At 35.2% G+C, this 5,409-nt stretch overlaps 1 pseudogene; it reads left to right on the top strand.

Moving 5' to 3' along the window:
- The first annotated feature begins 479 nt into the window (after window positions 1-479).
- LOC130968094 (uncharacterized) lies at window positions 480-3,116 on the top strand (annotated as a pseudogene).
- The last annotated feature ends 2,293 nt before the right edge of the window (window positions 3,117-5,409 follow it).

Below are 5,409 nucleotides of genomic sequence, written 5' to 3'. Positions count from 1 at the left end.
AGAATAACAAAAATCATCTAATAATCAAATCAAATAAAAAAAGATCATCTAATAAAATAAAAGATATCTAATAATCAAATCAAATAAAGAAAGATAACTATAAAAACACAAAAGATAACCTTTGCTTCTCAAAACACGCTACTGCTACTACTTTTGCTTCTCAAAACAGTGAAACACGCTACTGCCTTTGCTTTGCTTCTCTATTCAACAAGCAATACTCTTTTTACCTTTGAGTTTAAATATAAAAAATTAGGTATTTTTTATTTATTTAATTTAATATTATTTTATATTTTACTATTTATTTAATTTAATTTTTTATATGATAAAAAATATTATAATATTTAATAAGTATTAATATTATTGTATTTTGATAAATTGATAAAAAATTCAATAAATATTATAAATTTTAATATTTATCCTTCTAACTTTTTTTTACATATTTTACAGAATATATATTCAAATTTTTATACAAAATAATGATGAAAAATCAAAGAATTGATGCATTTTTTAAGAGGAAGGCTAATATTCAAGAAGGGAAACATATAACTTCTACAATATCAACACCTGTAGATAGTTCTTCTACTATAATGAATCACGAAGAAAGTGAGATACAACCTTCAAAAGTTCAAAGAGTTGCATCTGATGAATTTGACCTTAATTCTTTGGAACGAGACCCTGGAAAACGGCTTCAAATTTGGCAATATCACCCAAACCATAGAGATGAGGTTAGACGAGTTTAGGGGCGGAGCCAGGTACAAGGAAAGGGGGGCAATCGCCCCCCCTAATTTTAATTTTTTACATGTAAATTATATGTAAATTTCAGTTTAGCCCCCCTTAAATTTTTATTTTAGTCTTATTTTATTGTGTAAATATTTTTTGCCCCCCTCTAATATTTCATCTAGCTCCGCCCCTGGACGAGTTTATCTTAAATGGGGTCCATATCAAAAGCATCTTGACAATTATCCTCTATCTGGTACGAAGCATCCAAGACGATTTCAATATGCTTGGTTTGGTATTTTTCCTTCATGGTTAAAGTATTCACCTTCTGAAGATGCTGCATATTGTTTATTTTGTTATTTGGTTAGCAAAAAACCCAGTGGACGTAATGGGTCAGATATTTTTATTAGTAAAGGGTTTAGAAATTGGAAAAAAGTTAATGATGGAAAGAATTGTGTTTTTCTTAAACATATTGGAGATCCTTGCTCACCACACAATAATGCAGTTGGAGCATGTCTAGATTTATTGAATCAGGCAAGTCACATCCAAAATGTAATTGAGGATCATACTTCTGAAGAAATTCAAAAGAATCGATTGCGTCTAAAATCCTCCATTGATGCAACTCATTGGCTTACATTTCAAGCTTGTGCTTTCAGAGGCCATGATGAGACTCCAGAATAAAAAAATCGAGGTAATTTTCTTGAAATGATAAAACTCATAGCATCTTACAATGATGAAGTTGCAAGAACTGTGTTAGAAAATGCTCCATATAATGCTAAATATACTTCACATCAAATTCAAAAAGAAATCTTGCATATACTCTCAAACAAGGTGAGAAAGCATATTTGTGAAGAAATTGGAGATTCCAAGTTTTGCATTGTAGTAGATGAAGCTCGTGATGAATCCAAAAGAGAACAAATGGCACTTGTTTTGAGATTTGTTGATATACATGGTTTTATTCAAGAGCGTTTTCTTGATCTTGTACATGTCAAAGATACTACATCATTAACTCTAAAACAAGAATTGTGCGTCATTCTTTCTCGACATGGTCTTGATGTCTCTAATATTCGTGGTCAAGGATATGATGGCGCCAGCAACATGAGAGGAGAATGGAATGGGTTACAAGCATTATTCTTAAAAGATTGTCCTTATGCTTACTATATCCACTGTTTTGCTCACCGATTACAACTTGCAGTAGTTGCTGCATCAAGAGAAGTTATTCCTGTGCATCAGTTTTTTTCAAAATTGACTTTCATCGTCAACATCATTTGTTCTTCTAGTAAGCGACATGATGAGTTACATGCTGCCAAGACAGATGAAATTGTCCATTTATTAGAGATTGATGAACTTGAAACCGGTAAAGAGGCAAATCAAATTGGTACTTTGAAACGAGCAGGTGATACTCGATGGAGTTCTCATTTCTCTTCTGTTTGCAGTTTGATAAATATGTATGGTGCAACGTTGACTGTTTTACAAAAGATTATTGTTGATGGATCAACTTATTCTCAGCGTGGTGATGCAGATAGTGCTTACAATACCTTGACCTCATTTGAGTTTGTATTGATCTTGCATTTGATGAAAAATATGATGGCAATAACTGATATTTTTTGTCAAGCTTTACAAAAGCAGTCTCAAGACATAGTTAATGCTGTGCAACTAGTTTATTCTACAAAAACACTTATCCAAAGCATGAGAGATGACAGATGGGAGAAATTATTAAAAAATGTGAAATCATTTTGTGAGCAACATGATATTCTAATTCCTGATTTAACTGCTTCTTATGTTGCAAGGCAAGGACGCTCGCGTCACCAAAAAGATCATATTACAGTTGAGCATTATTTTAGAGTGGAGATATTTTTAGTCACAATTGATAAACAATTACAAGAGTTAAATAACAGATTTAATGATCAAGCAATGGATCTACTAAGTCTGAGCTCTACTCTCATGCCTAAGGATGCTTAAAAAATTTTGACATTGCTAAGATTTCTACTCTTGTTGATAGCTACTATCCCGAAGACTTTACTGAACAAGAGAAGATTAATTTGCCTTTTCAGCTTCAGCATTTTATTCTTGATGTTCATCAGCATCCAGAAATGAAGAATTTGTCAACTATTCATGAACTGTGTAGATGTTTAGTAGAAACAAAAAAGTCAAAAGTGTATTACTTGATTGATAGATTGATTCGTCTGATATTAACTCTTCCAGTTTCTACAGCTGCTATAGAGCGATCATTTTCAGCAATGAAAATAATAAAGACAAGGTTAAGAAACAAGATGGAGGACGACTTTCTTGCGGATAGTTTGGTTATTTACATTGAGAAAGAAATTGCTGAAAAGTTCAGTTCTGACTCAATTATTGAAGATTTTAATTCATTAAAAACTCGAAGAGTACCATTATAAACTATTTTATATTTTTTATCTGTAGAATTATTTATTTATTATCTTATAAGTAACAAACTTAAAGAATAATTATATTTATAAATTTTATTTTGATATAAATATTATTATTTAATTTTTATGTTAAATTTTCGGCCCCTCCAAAATTTTGGTTCAAGCTCCGCCACTGCTGTTGATTCTTTTTAAAAAATTTATTTGTATGTATTGACATAGCTCTACAAATGATATAATACAAAGAATAATAAAAGATACTGAATTTGTATAAATAAATTTTACACCATTATTTATATATAGTATAATCTCACTATTAAAAATATACTAATAAATACACATTAATTTATATTGCTTCCACAAAAAAGTTTATAAACTTTAATACTCTTACATTCTGAACACTTTAAAAAAAATTCACAACTTTAGCTACATAAAAGAAAGTGAATGAATGCGTTCGTTTTGTTAGGTTAACATTTTTATATAAAAACAAAAAATTAATGTTTTAACTACTTTTAGTTACAAATCGGTAAAATTTGGTTTGAAATAATATTAAATTATTACAATAAGGTGAGCTTCTCGCATTATACGGATGTTAATTTGAAAATATCATGTCAATCTTATAAATTATTTTTTTTTTATTTAGAAAAACAAAAATTCTCTTGTTCATTACTGTTTCTACCCTGGCCCAATAATAAAGGCCCAGGTCCAAATAAGAGGCCTAGTCCAGAGGATTGAACCTTACTAAACACCAACCTTCACACTTAGAAGTCGGTGTCAAACCCGACTTACTCCCAAGAAGTCGGGACGGAGCATAATTGGCAGATAAGCACTCATTCAAATGAGTAACTGCCCCTAAAATCTCTCTAACTACTTTAATCAAGCCATATTTTAACCTCCCTAAGATAATGGGACGGTTAACACCCTAAAAATATGGCACTACTCCAACGGTGGTTATTGGCTCACCACTACAAATACACTGACACCCCTCAGGTATCTCTAAGCCCAATACTCTCTAGACCTGCTCACATCCTTGCTAACTTAGGCATCGGAGTGTCTTTGCAGGTACCACCCTCCATTCACTCACGAGCACAAGTCGGAAGGAGGCTCCAACGTGCAAACCAGCTCGGAAGCCACCATCCGCGGACGATTGGGCCAACCAAAGCCATCCATCTTATTAATTTCCGGTTACCCATCGTAACATTGGCGCCGTTGCCGGGGACCTGAGAGATCATCCAACGATGGCAGATAGATCCCACGAAGAAGGCCATGTGGAGACAGACTCTGAACAAGAGAATCTGGACACGGGCAACAACGATGTGGACCTCACCCTCCACCAAGAAATAGATAATCAACACAGGGAAGGCACTTCCGGAATAAAGAATCCGAAGGTGAACTCCTCAGAAGGGCGCGAATCAGAAAAAGAAGGACCACCCTATGTAACTGAACTCATGGGATTAGTCCACAGCCGCCTGGAACAATTACAGCAGGAGCGAGAACGACAAAAGGAAAGTGAAAAGAGCCTAAAAGAGGAGATGGAACGACGAAAAGAGTTAGAAAGAAAGCTCTTACAGTTGGAATCCTCCCTCAAAAGTCGCAACTCCCGCGATGAACAAGAAGAACCACCCTTAGGTGGGGAGGATCCCTTCAACGAGGACATCATGAGGGCTAAAGTTCCGAGAAACTTCAAAATCCCTGACATGGACCTCTATGACGGGACCACGGATCCGAAGCATCACCTGAGCAACTTCAAAAGTCGGATGTACCTAGCTGACGCTTCCGACGCTACACGATGCAAGGCCTTCCCGACCACTCTATCGAAAGCAGCGATGAAGTGGTTTGATAGCCTCCCCCCGAGGTCGGTTACTAGTTTTGAAGACCTCTCGAGGAAGTTCTTGATGAGGTTCTCAATCCAGAAAGACAAAGTGAAACATGCACCGAGCCTCCTGGGAATAAAACAGGAGGTCGGAGAATCTTTACGAACCTATATAGAAAGGTTCAACAAAGCATGTTTGGAGATTCAAGACCTACCCACCGAGGCAGTAATAATGGGGTTAGTCAATGGACTTAGGGAAGGTCCTTTCTTGCAGTCCATATCCAAAAGACACCCCACCTCCTTGAGTGATGTACAGGAAAGAGCTGAAAAGTACATCAACATGGAGGAAAACGCCAAATTAAGAGACCTGAGTTGGCGACCCGGACCCCCTCCCTCAACAAAAGAGAGGGAAAGGGAAACCAAAAAAAAGGAAGAACTCGGTCTCGAAAGGCCAAGAAAATATCACTCATATACTCCTCTGAAAGTCTCTAT

This window comes from Arachis stenosperma, chromosome 3, assembly GCF_014773155.1.
Source record: "Arachis stenosperma cultivar V10309 chromosome 3, arast.V10309.gnm1.PFL2, whole genome shotgun sequence".
Classification (NCBI taxonomy): Eukaryota; Viridiplantae; Streptophyta; class Magnoliopsida; order Fabales; family Fabaceae; genus Arachis; species Arachis stenosperma.
This window is presented reverse-complemented; position numbering and strand designations above follow the sequence as displayed.